We start from the raw sequence: 13,038 nt of genomic DNA, 5'->3' as shown, positions 1-13,038 counted from the left end.
CCTGATAGAAATAAAGAAACCAAAAGACAGTCGCTAACCCTAACTCCCTAATGTGAAAACAGTCCAAAGAAAATGGTAGTTCACCCCTACAGATTTAATACTATTTACAAAATATACAATTTATAAACAAAACCACGGCACAAAACCTAACAATTCAGAAATACTAAATAAGGTTTGGAAACCAAGAACAGCAAACAGGTGCTGATGCCAGAAAGAGCCTCGCTAGCTGTTGGGAACCGTACTTTTAAAACTCCAGGAAGTGTAGGATGGACCACTCAGCTTCCGGTACTGCCCCCCAATCCGGCCAATCAGGCAGGGCACCTATAAGAACAAGAAAATAAAAACAACACATATGGCCAGGACCGTAACATGGTCTATTAGTAATGAAGCACGATGGTTGACAAACCAATAAAGTAGCAAAACAGCAATGAAAGAACAAAATTTGATGAAAATATAGAACAATTTCTATGAATAAATAGGCAGTAACACCAGCTTGTGCTGCCCGTAAACCCAAGCAAAAAAGCTTACAGCACCTGGTATTCCCAGGCGGTCTTCCTACCAAGTACTAACCAGGCCCGGCTCTATTTGGCTACCGAGATCGGACGAGATCGGGCGCTTAGAGAGCGGTGTGGCCGTAAGCTGCATTTGACATCATCAACAGCTCTTAAAAACGCTGGAGAAGCAGAATGCATGACACTTGCTAAGAAGAAGATAAATGTGGCAAAGTACAAAGTACTATAACTGTACTGGTCTTTTACGCCCCTGTCTAGGGGGTCAGGGTGCCACATACAAAGATAAATTAGCATGTTCCCTCTCCGATCCCCAAACCAAAATCCAGGATCGAGATGTTCCAACAGAATGATATTTATTTTAAACGAAAGAAAGTGTCAAACAAAACATGACACTACAACTCAGGGCGAACCAAGGCCAACATAATAAACAAAATAAGCCATTTCCCACAGAAAGTGCTAGCTAGCCTGATAGAAATAAACAAACCAAAAGACAGTCGCTAACCCTAACTCCCTAATGTGAAAACAGTCCAAAGAAAATGGCAGTTCACCCCTACAGATTTAATACTATTTACAAAATACACAATTTATAAACAAAACCACGGCACAAAACCTAACAATTCAAAAATGCTAAATAAGGTTTGGAAACCAAGAACAGCAAACAGGTGCTGCTGCCAGAAAGTGCCTCGCTAGCTGTTGGGAACCGTACTTTTAAAACTCCAGGAAGTGTAGGATGCACCAATCAGCTTCCTGTACTTCCCCCAAATCCGGCCAATCAGGCAGGGCACCTATAAGAACAAGAAAATAAAAACAACACATATGGCCAGGACCGTAACATGGTCTACTAGTAATGAAGCACGATGGTTGGCAAACCAATAAAGTAGCAAAACAGCAATGAAAGAACAAAATTTGATGAAAATATAGAACAATTTCTACGAATAAATAGGCAGTAACACCAGCTTGTGCTGCCCGTAAACCCAAGCAAAAAAGCTTACAGCACCTGGTATTCCCAGGCGGTCTTCCTACCAAGTACTAACCAGGCCCGGCTCTATTTGGCTGCCGAGATCTGACGAGATCGGGCGCTTAGAGAGCGGTGTGGCCATAAGCTGCATTTGACATCATCAACAGCTCTTAAAAACGCTGGAGAAGCAGAATGCATGACACTTGCTAAGAAGAAGATAAATGTGGCAAAGTACAAAGTACTATAACTGTACTGGTCTGTTACGCCCCTGTCTAGGGGGTCAGGGTGCAACATACAAAGATAAATTAGCATGTTCCCTCTCCGATCCCCAAACCAAAATCCAGGATCGAGATGTTCCAACAGAATGATATTTATTTTAAACGAAAGAAAGTGTCAAACAAAACATGACACTACAACTCAGGGCGAACCAAGGCCAACATAATAAACAAAATAAGCCATTTCCCACAGAAAGTGCTAGCTAGCCTGATAGAAATAAAGAAACCAAAAGACAGTCGCTAACCCTAACTCCCTAATGTGAAAACAGTCCAAAGAAAATGGTAGTTCACCCCTACAGATTTAATACTATTTACAAAATATACAATTTATAAACAAAACCACGGCACAAAACCTAACAATTCAGAAATACTAAATAAGGTTTGGAAACCAAGAACAGCAAACAGGTGCTGATGCCAGAAAGAGCCTCGCTAGCTGTTGGGAACCTTACTTTTAAAACTCCAGGAAGTGTAGGATGGACCACTCAGCTTCCGGTACTGCCCCCCAATCCGGCCAATCAGGCAGGGCACCTATAAGAACAAGAAAATAAAAACAACACATATGGCCAGGACCGTAACATGGTCTATTAGTAATGAAGCACGATGGTTGACAAACCAATAAAGTAGCAAAACAGCAATGAAAGAACAAAATTTGATGAAAATATAGAACAATTTCTATGAATAAATAGGCAGTAACACCAGCTTGTGCTGCCCGTAAACCCAAGCAAAAAAGCTTACAGCACCTGGTATTCCCAGGCGGTCTTCCTACCAAGTACTAACCAGGCCCGGCTCTATTTGGCTACCGAGATCGGACGAGATCGGGCGCTTAGAGAGCGGTGTGGCCGTAAGCTGCATTTGACATCATCAACAGCTCTTAAAAACGCTGGAGAAGCAGAATGCATGACACTTGCTAAGAAGAAGATAAATGTGGCAAAGTACAAAGTACTATAACTGTACTGGTCTGTTACGCCCCTGTCTAGGGGGTCAGGGTGCCACATACAAAGATAAATTAGCATGTTCCCTCTCCGATCCCCAAACCAAAATCCAGGATCGAGATGTTCCAACAGAATGATATTTATTTTAAACGAAAGAAAGTGTCAAACAAAACATGACACTACAACTCAGGGCGAACCAAGGCCAACATAATAAACAAAATAAGCCATTTCCCACAGAAAGTGCTAGCTAGCCTGATAGAAATAAACAAACCAAAAGACAGTCGCTAACCCTAACTCCCTAATGTGAAAACAGTCCAAAGAAAATGGCAGTTCACCCCTACAGATTTAATACTATTTACAAAATATACAATTTATAAACAAAACCACGGCACAAAACCTAACAATTCAAAAATGCTAAATAAGGTTTGGAAACCAAGAACAGCAAACAGGTGCTGATGCCAGAAAGAGCCTCGCTAGCTGTTGGGAACCGTACTTTTAAAACTCCAGGAAGTGTAGGATGGACCAATCAGCTTCCTGTACTGCCCCCCAATCCGGCCAATCAGGCAGGGCACCTATAAGAACAAGAAAATAAAAACAACACATATGGCCAGGACCGTAACATGGTCTATTAGTAATGAAGCACGATGGTTGACAAACCAATCAAGTAGCAAAACAGCAATGAAAGAACAAAATTTGATGAAAATATAGAACAATTTCTATGAATAAATAGGCAGTAACACCAGCTTGTGCTGCCCGTAAACCCAAGCAAAGAAGCTTACAGCACGTGGTATTCCCAGGCGGTCTTCCTACCAAGTACTAATAAGGCCCGGCCCTATTTGGCTGCCGAGATCGGACGGGATCGGGCGCTTAGAGAGCAGTGTGGCCGTAAGCTGCATTTGACATCATCAACAGCTCTCAAAAACGCTGGAGAAGCAGAATGCATGACCCTTGCTAAGAAGAAGATAAATGTGGCAAAGTACAAAGTACTATAACTGTACTGGTCTGTTACGCCTCTGTCTAGGGGGTCAGGGTGCAACATACAAAGATAAATTAGCATGTTCCCTCTCCGATCCCCAAACCAAAATCCAGGATCGAGATGTTCCAACAGAATGATATTTATTTTAAACGAAAGAAAGTGTCAAACAAAACATGACACTACAACTCAGGGCGAACCAAGGCCAACATAATAAACAAAATAAGCCATTTCCCACAGAAAGTGCTAGCTAGCCTGATAGAAATAAACAAACCAAAAGACAGTCGCTAACCCTAACTCCCTAATGTGAAAACAAGAGAAAACAATCAAAAGAAAATGGCTGTTCACCCCTACAGATTTAATACTATTTACAAAATACACAATTTATAAACAAAACCACGGCACAAAACCTAACAATTCAAAAATGCTAAATAAGGTTTGGAAACCAAGAACAGCAAACAGGTGCTGCTGCCAGAAAGTGCCTCGCTAGCTGTTGGGAACCGTACTTTTAAAACTCCAGGAAGTGTAGGATGCACCAATCAGCTTCCTGTACTTCCCCCAAATCCGGCCAATCAGGCAGGGCACGTATAAGAACAACAAAATAAAAACAACACATATGGCCAGGACCGTAACATGGTCTACTAGTAATGAAGCAAGATGGTTGACAAACCAATAAAGTAGCAAAACAGAAATGAAAGAACTAAATTTGATGAAAATATAGAACAATTTCTATGAATAAATAGGCAGTAACACCAGCTTGTGCTGGCCGTAAACCCAAGCAAAAAAGCTTACAGCACCTGGTATTCCCAGGCGGTCTTCCTACCAAGTACTAACCAGGCCCGGCTCTATTTGGCTGCCGAGATCTGACGAGATCGGGCGCTTAGAGAGCGGTGTGGCCATAAGCTGCATTTGACATCATCAACAGCTCTTAAAAACGCTGGAGAAGCAGAATGCATGACACTTGCTAAGAAGAAGATAAATGTGGCAAAGTACAAAGTACTATAACTGTACTGGTCTGTTACGCCCCTGTCTAGGGGGTCAGGGTGCAACATACAAAGATAAATTAGCATGTTCCCTCTCCGATCCCCAAACCAAAATCCAGGATCGAGATGTTCCAACAGAATGATATTTATTTTAAACGAAAGAAAGTGTCAAACAAAACATGACACTACAACTCAGGGCGAACCAAGGCCAACATAATAAACAAAATAAGCCATTTCCCACAGAAAGTGCTAGCTAGCCTGATAGAAATAAACAAACCAAAAGACAGTCGCTAACCCTAACTCCCTAATGTGAAAACAGTCCAAAGAAAATGGTAGTTCACCCCTACAGATTTAATACTATTTACAAAATATACAATTTATAAACAAAACCACGGCACAAAACCTAACAATTCAGAAATACTAAATAAGGTTTGGAAACCAAGAACAGCAAACAGGTGCTGATGCCAGAAAGAGCCTCGCTAGCTGTTGGGAACCGTACTTTTAAAACTCCAGGAAGTGTAGGATGGACCACTCAGCTTCCGGTACTGCCCCCCAATCCGGCCAATCAGGCAGGGCACCTATAAGAACAAGAAAATAAAAACAACACATATGGCCAGGACCGTAACATGGTCTACTAGTAATGAAGCACGATGGTTGGCAAACCAATAAAGTAGCAAAACAGCAATGAAAGAACAAAATTTGATGAAAATATAGAACAATTTCTACGAATAAATAGGCAGTAACACCAGCTTGTGCTGCCCGTAAACCCAAGCAAAAAAGCTTACAGCACCTGGTATTCCCAGGCGGTCTTCCTACCAAGTACTAACCAGGCCCGGCTCTATTTGGCTGCCGAGATCGGACGAGATCGGGCGCTTAGAGAGCGGTGTGGCCGTAAGCTGCATTTGACATCATCAACAGCTCTTAAAAACGCTGGAGAAGCAGAATGCATGACACTTGCTAAGAAGAAGATAAATGTGGCAAAGTACAAAGTACTATAACTGTACTGGTCTGTTACGCCCCTGTCTAGGGGGTCAGGGTGCCACATACAAAGATAAATTAGCATGTTCCCTCTCCGATCCCCAAACCAAAATCCAGGATCGAGATGTTCCAACAGAATGATATTTATTTTAAACGAAAGAAAGTGTCAAACAAAACATGACACTACAACTCAGGGCGAACCAAGGCCAACATAATAAACAAAATAAGCCATTTCCCACAGAGAGTGCTAGCTAGCCTGATAGAAATAAACAAACCAAAAGACAGTCGCTAACCCTAACTCCCTAATGTGAAAACAGTCCAAAGAAAATGGCAGTTCACCCCTACAGATTTAATACTATTTACAAAATATACAATTTATAAACAAAACCACGGCACAAAACCTAACAATTCAAAAATGCTAAATAAGGTTTGGAAACCAAGAACAGCAAACAGGTGCTGATGCCAGAAAGAGCCTCGCTAGCTGTTGGGAACCGTACTTTTAAAACTCCAGGAAGTGTAGGATGGACCAATCAGCTTCCTGTACTGCCCCCCAATCCGGCCAATCAGGCAGGGCACCTATAAGAACAAGAAAATAAAAACAACACATATGGCCAGGACCGTAACATGGTCTACTAGTAATGAAGCACGATGGTTGGCAAACCAATAAAGTAGCAAAACAGCAATGAAAGAACAAAATTTGATGAAAATATAGAACAATTTCTACGAATAAATAGGCAGTAACACCAGCTTGTGCTGCCCGTAAACCCAAGCAAAAAAGCTTACAGCACCTGGTATTCCCAGGCGGTCTTCCTACCAAGTACTAACCAGGCCCGGCTCTATTTGGCTGCCGAGATCGGACGAGATCGGGCACTTAGAGAGCGGTGTGGCCGTAAGCTGCATTTGACATCATCAACAGCTCTTAAAAACGCTAGAGAAGCAGAATGCATGACTCTTGCTAAGAATAAGATAAATGTGGCAAAGTACAAAGTACTATAACTGTACTGGTCTGTTACGCCCCTGTCTAGGGGATCAGGGTGAAACATACAAAGATAAATTTGCATGTTCCCTCTCCGATCCCCAAACCAAAATCCAGGATTGAGATGTTCCAACAGAATGATATTTATTTTAAACGAAAGAAAGTGTCAAACAAAACATGACACTACAACTCAGGGCGAACCAAGGCCAACATAATAAACAAAATAAGCCATTTCCCACAGAAAGTGCTAGCTAGCCTGATAGAAAGAAACAAACCAAAAGACAGTCGCTAACCCTAACTCCCTAATGTGAAAACAAGAGAAAACAATCAAAAGAAAAATGGCAGTCCACCCCTACAGATTTAATACTATTTACAAAATATACAATTTATAAACAAAACCACGGCACAAAACCTAACAATTCAAAAATGCTAAATAAGGTTTGGAAACCAAGAACAGCAAACAGGTGCTGATGCCAGAAAGAGCCTCGCTAGCTGTTGGGAACCGTACTTTTAAAACTCCAGGAAGTGTAGGATGGACCAATCAGCTTCCTGTACTGCCCCCCAATCCGGCCAATCAGGCAGGGCACCTATAAGAACAAGAAAATAAAAACAACACATATGGCCAGGACCGTAACATGGTCTACTAGTAATGAAGCACGATGGTCGGCAAACCAATAAAGTAGCAAAACAGCAATTAAAGAACAAAATTTGATGAAAATATAGAACAATTTCTATGAATAAATAGGCAGTAACACCAGCTTGTGCTGCCCGTAAACCCAAGCAAAAAAGCTTACAGCACCTGGTATTCCCAGGCGGTCTTCCTACCAAGTACTAACCAGGCCCGGCTCTATTTGGCTGCCGAGATCGGACGAGATCGGGCGTTTAGAGAGCGGTGTGGCCGTAAGCTGCATTTGATATCATCAACAGCTCTTAAAAACGCTGGAGAAGCAGAATGCATGACACTTGCTAAGAAGAAGATAAATGTGGCAAAGTACAAAGTACTATAACTGTACTGGTCTGTTACGCCCCTGTCTAGGGGGTCAGGGTGCAACATACAAAGATAAATTAGCATGTTCCCTCTCCGATCCCCAAACCAAAATCCAGGATCGAGATGTTCCAACAGAATGATATTTATTTTAAACGAAAGAAAGTGTCAAACAAAACATGACACTACAACTCAGGGCGAACCAAGGCCAACATAATAAACAAAATAAGCAATTTCCCACAGAAAGTGCTAGCTAGCCTGATAGAAAGAAACAAACCAAAAAACAGTCGCTAACCCTAACTCCCTAATGTGAAAACAAGAGAAAACAATCAAAAGAAAAATGGCAGTCCACCCCTACAGATTTAATACTATTTACAAAATATACAATTTATAAACAAAACCACGGCACAAAACCTAACAATTCAAAAATGCTAAATAAGGTTTGGAAACCAAGAACAGCAAACAGGTGCTGATGCCAGAAAGAGCCTCGCTAGCTGTTGGGAACCGTACTTTTAAAACTCCAGGAAGTGTAGGATGGACCAATCAGCTTCCTGTACTGCCCCCCAATCCGGCCAATCAGGCAGGGCACCTATAAGAACAAGAAAATAAAAACAACACATATGGCCAGGACCGTAACATGGTCTACTAGTAATGAAGCACGATGGTCGGCAAACCAATAAAGTAGCAAAACAGCAATGAAAGAACAAAATTTGATGAAAATATAGAACAATTTCTACGAATAAATAGGCAGTAACACCAGCTTGTGCTGCCCGTAAACCCAAGCAAAAAAGCTTACTGCACCTGGTATTCCCAGGCGGTCTTCCTACCAAGTACTAACCAGGCCCGGCTCTATTTGGCTGCCGAGATCGGACGAGATCGGGCGTTTAGAGAGCGGTGTGGCCGTAAGCTGCATTTGATATCATCAACAGCTCTTAAAAACGCTGGAGAAGCAGAATGCATGACACTTGCTAAGAAGAAGATAAATGTGGCAAAGTACAAAGTACTATAACTGTACTGGTCTGTTACGCCCCTGTCTAGGGGGTCAGGGTGCAACATACAAAGATAAATTAGCATGTTCCCTCTCCGATCCCCAAACCAAAATCCAGGATCGAGATGTTCCAACAGAATGATATTTATTTTAAACGAAAGAAAGTGTCAAACAAAACATGACACTACAACTCAGGGCGAACCAAGGCCAACATAATAAACAAAATAAGCAATTTCCCACAGAAAGTGCTAGCTAGCCTGATAGAAAGAAACAAACCAAAAGACAGTCGCTAACCCTAACTCCCTAATGTGAAAACAAGAGAAAACAATCAAAAGAAAAATGGCAGTCCACCCCTACAGATTTAATACTATTTACAAAATATACAATTTATAAACAAAACCACGGCACAAAACCTAACAATTCAAAAATGCTAAATAAGGTTTGGAAACCAAGAACAGCAAACAGGTGCTGATGCCAGAAAGAGCCTCGCTAGCTGTTGGGAACCGTACTTTTAAAACTCCAGGAAGTGTAGGATGGACCAATCAGCTTCCTGTACTGCCCCCCAATCCGGCCAATCAGGCAGGGCACCTATAAGAACAAGAAAATAAAAACAACACATATGGCCAGGACCGTAACATGGTCTACTAGTAATGAAGCACGATGGTCGGCAAACCAATAAAGTAGCAAAACAGCAATGAAAGAACAAAATTTGATGAAAATATAGAACAATTTCTACGAATAAATAGGCAGTAACACCAGCTTGTGCTGCCCGTAAACCCAAGCAAAAAAGCTTACAGCACCTGGTATTCCCAGGCGGTCTTCCTACCAAGTACTAACCAGGCCCGGCTCTATTTGGCTGCCGAGATCGGGCGTTTAGAGAGCGGTGTGGCCGTAAGCTGCATTTGATATCGTCAACAGCTCTTAAAAACGCTGGAGAAGCAGAATGCATGACACTTGCTAAGAAGAAGATAAATGTGGCAAAGTACAAAGTACTATAACTGTACTGGTCTGTTACGCCCCTGTCTAGGGGGTCAGGGTGCAACATACAAAGATAAATTAGCATGTTCCCTCTCCGATCCCCAAACCAAAATCCAGGATCGAGATGTTCCAACAGAATGATATTTATTTTAAACGAAAGAAAGTGTCAAACAAAACATGACACTACAACTCAGGGCGAACCAAGGCCAACATAATAAACAAAATAAGCAATTTCCCACAGAAAGTGCTAGCTAGCCTGATAGAAAGAAACAAACCAAAAGACAGTCGCTAACCCTAACTCCCTAATGTGAAAACAAGAGAAAACAATCAAAAGAAAAATGGCAGTCCACCCCTACAGATTTAATACTATTTACAAAATATACAATTTATAAACAAAACCACGGCACAAAACCTAACAATTCAAAAATGCTAAATAAGGTTTGGAAACCAAGAACAGCAAACAGGTGCTGATGCCAGAAAGAGCCTCGCTAGCTGTTGGGAACCGTACTTTTAAAACTCCAGGAAGTGTAGGATGGACCAATCAGCTTCCTGTACTGCCCCCCAATCCGGCCAATCAGGCAGGGCACCTATAAGAACAAGAAAATAAAAACAACACATATGGCCAGGACCGTAACATGGTCTACTAGTAATGAAGCACGATGGTCGGCAAACCAATAAAGTAGCAAAACAGCAATTAAAGAACAAAATTTGATGAAAATATAGAACAATTTCTATGAATAAATAGGCAGTAACACCAGCTTGTGCTGCCCGTAAACCCAAGCAAAAAAGCTTACAGCACCTGGTATTCCCAGGCGGTCTTCCTACCAAGTACTAACCAGGCCCGGCTCTATTTGGCTGCCGAGATCGGACGAGATCGGGCGTTTAGAGAGCGGTGTGGCCGTAAGCTGCATTTGATATCATCAACAGCTCTTAAAAACGCTGGAGAAGCAGAATGCATGACACTTGCTAAGAAGAAGATAAATGTGGCAAAGTACAAAGTACTATAACTGTACTGGTCTGTTACGCCCCTGTCTAGGGGGTCAGGGTGCAACATACAAAGATAAATTAGCATGTTCCCTCTCCGATCCCCAAACCAAAATCCAGGATCGAGATGTTCCAACAGAATGATATTTATTTTAAACGAAAGAAAGTGTCAAACAAAACATGACACTACAACTCAGGGCGAACCAAGGCCAACATAATAAACAAAATAAGCAATTTCCCACAGAAAGTGCTAGCTAGCCTGATAGAAAGAAACAAACCAAAAGACAGTCGCTAACCCTAACTCCCTAATGTGAAAACAAGAGAAAACAATCAAAAGAAAAATGGCAGTCCACCCCTACAGATTTAATACTATTTACAAAATATACAATTTATAAACAAAACCACGGCACAAAACCTAACAATTCAAAAATGCTAAATAAGGTTTGGAAACCAAGAACAGCAAACAGGTGCTGATGCCAGAAAGAGCCTCGCTAGCTGTTGGGAACCGTACTTTTAAAACTCCAGGAAGTGTAGGATGGACCAATCAGCTTCCTGTACTGCCCCCCAATCCGGCCAATCAGGCAGGGCACCTATAAGAACAAGAAAATAAAAACAACACATATGGCCAGGACCGTAACATGGTCTACTAGTAATGAAGCACGATGGTCGGCAAACCAATAAAGTAGCAAAACAGCAATGAAAGAACAAAATTTGATGAAAATATAGAACAATTTCTACGAATAAATAGGCAGTAACACCAGCTTGTGCTGCCCGTAAACCCAAGCAAAAAAGCTTACAGCACCTGGTATTCCCAGGCGGTCTTCCTACCAAGTACTAACCAGGCCCGGCTCTATTTGGCTGCCGAGATCGGGCGTTTAGAGAGCGGTGTGGCCGTAAGCTGCATTTGATATCATCAACAGCTCTTAAAAACGCTGGAGAAGCAGAATGCATGACACTTGCTAAGAAGAAGATAAATGTGGCAAAGTACAAAGTACTATAACTGTACTGGTCTGTTACGCCCCTGTCTAGGGGGTCAGGGTGCAACATACAAAGATAAATTAGCATGTTCCCTCTCCGATCCCCAAACCAAAATCCAGGATCGAGATGTTCCAACAGAATGATATTTATTTTAAACGAAAGAAAGTGTCAAACAAAACATGACACTACAACTCAGGGCGAACCAAGGCCAACATAATAAACAAAATAAGCAATTTCCCACAGAAAGTGCTAGCTAGCCTGATAGAAAGAAACAAACCAAAAGACAGTCGCTAACCCTAACTCCCTAATGTGAAAACAGTTCAAAGAAAATGGCAGTTCACCCCTACAGATTTAATACTATTTACAAAATATACAATTTATAAACAAAACCACGGCACAAAACCTAACGATTCAAAAATGCTAAATAAGATTTGGAAACCAAGAACAGCAAACAGGTGCTGCTGCCAGAAAGAGCCTCGCTAGCTGTTGGGAACCGTACTTTTAAAACTCCAGGAAGTGTAGGATGGACCAATCAGCTTCCTGTACTTCCCCCAAATCCGGCCAATCAGGCAGGGCACCTATAAGAACAAGAAAATAAAAACAACACATATGGCCAGGACCGTAACATGGTCTACTAGTAATGAAGCACGATGGTTGACAAACCAATAAAGTAGCAAAACAGCAATGAAAGAACAAAATTTGATGAAAATATAGAACAATTTCTATGAATAAATAGGCAGTAACACCAGCTTGAGCTGCCCGTAAACCCAAGCAAAAAAAGCTTACAGCACCTGGTATTCCCAGGCGGTCTTCCTACCAAGTACTAACCAGGCCCGGCCCTATTTGGCTGCCGAGATCGGACGAGATCGGGCGCTTAGAGAGCGGTGTGGCCGTAACATGCATTTGACATCATCAACAGCTCTTAAAAACGCTAGAGAAGCAGAATGCATGACACTTGCTAAGAAGAAGATAAATGTGGCAAAGTACAAAGTACTATAACTGTACTGGTCTGTTACGCCCCTGTCTAGGGGGTCAGGGTGAAACATACAAAGATAAATTTGCATGTTCCCTCTCCGATCCTCAAACCAAAATCCAGGATCGAGATGTTCCAACAGAATGATATTTATTTTAAACGAAAGAAAGTGTCAAACAAAACATGACACTACAACTCAGGGCGAACCAAGGCCAACATAATAAACAAAATAAGCCATTTCCCACAGAAAGTGCTAGCTAGCCTGATAGAAAAAAACAAACCAAAAGACAGTCGCTAACCCTAACTCCCTAATGTGAAAACAGTCCAAAGAAAATGGCAGTTCACCCCTACAGATTTAATACTATTTACAAAATATACAATTTATAAACAAAACCACGGCACAAAACCTAACAATGCAAAAATGCTAAATAAGATTTGGAAACCAAGAACAGCAAACAGGTGCTGCTGCCAGAAAGAGCCTCGCTAGCTGTTGGGAACCGTACATTTAAAACTCCAGGAAGTGTAGGATGGACCAATCAGCATCCTGTACTTCCCCCAAATCCGG

At 41.8% G+C, this 13,038-nt stretch overlaps 13 pseudogenes; all 13 read right to left on the bottom strand.

Annotated features, from left to right (window-relative positions):
• Nucleotides 1-521: 521 nt before the first annotated feature.
• On the bottom strand, nucleotides 522-640 carry LOC137111290 (5S ribosomal RNA; annotated as a pseudogene).
• An 857-nt stretch (nucleotides 641-1,497) lies between these two features.
• Nucleotides 1,498-1,616, bottom strand: LOC137110027 (5S ribosomal RNA; annotated as a pseudogene).
• Nucleotides 1,617-2,473: 857 nt separating this feature from the next.
• Nucleotides 2,474-2,592, bottom strand: LOC137111289 (5S ribosomal RNA; annotated as a pseudogene).
• An 857-nt stretch (nucleotides 2,593-3,449) lies between these two features.
• On the bottom strand, nucleotides 3,450-3,568 carry LOC137110930 (5S ribosomal RNA; annotated as a pseudogene).
• Nucleotides 3,569-4,435: 867 nt separating this feature from the next.
• Nucleotides 4,436-4,554, bottom strand: LOC137110026 (5S ribosomal RNA; annotated as a pseudogene).
• Nucleotides 4,555-5,411: 857 nt separating this feature from the next.
• On the bottom strand, nucleotides 5,412-5,530 carry LOC137110184 (5S ribosomal RNA; annotated as a pseudogene).
• An 857-nt stretch (nucleotides 5,531-6,387) lies between these two features.
• LOC137110087 (5S ribosomal RNA) lies at nucleotides 6,388-6,506 on the bottom strand (annotated as a pseudogene).
• Nucleotides 6,507-7,374: 868 nt separating this feature from the next.
• LOC137111310 (5S ribosomal RNA) lies at nucleotides 7,375-7,493 on the bottom strand (annotated as a pseudogene).
• Nucleotides 7,494-8,361: 868 nt separating this feature from the next.
• LOC137110241 (5S ribosomal RNA) lies at nucleotides 8,362-8,480 on the bottom strand (annotated as a pseudogene).
• Nucleotides 8,481-9,348: 868 nt separating this feature from the next.
• Nucleotides 9,349-9,457, bottom strand: LOC137110958 (5S ribosomal RNA; annotated as a pseudogene).
• Nucleotides 9,458-10,325: 868 nt separating this feature from the next.
• Nucleotides 10,326-10,444, bottom strand: LOC137111309 (5S ribosomal RNA; annotated as a pseudogene).
• Nucleotides 10,445-11,312: 868 nt separating this feature from the next.
• LOC137110957 (5S ribosomal RNA) lies at nucleotides 11,313-11,421 on the bottom strand (annotated as a pseudogene).
• An 858-nt stretch (nucleotides 11,422-12,279) lies between these two features.
• LOC137110401 (5S ribosomal RNA) lies at nucleotides 12,280-12,398 on the bottom strand (annotated as a pseudogene).
• Between the last annotated feature and the right edge of the window lie 640 nt (nucleotides 12,399-13,038).

This window comes from Channa argus, unplaced genomic scaffold (genome assembly GCF_033026475.1).
Source record: "Channa argus isolate prfri unplaced genomic scaffold, Channa argus male v1.0 Contig009, whole genome shotgun sequence".
Classification (NCBI taxonomy): domain Eukaryota; kingdom Metazoa; phylum Chordata; class Actinopteri; order Anabantiformes; family Channidae; genus Channa; species Channa argus.
This window is presented reverse-complemented; position numbering and strand designations above follow the sequence as displayed.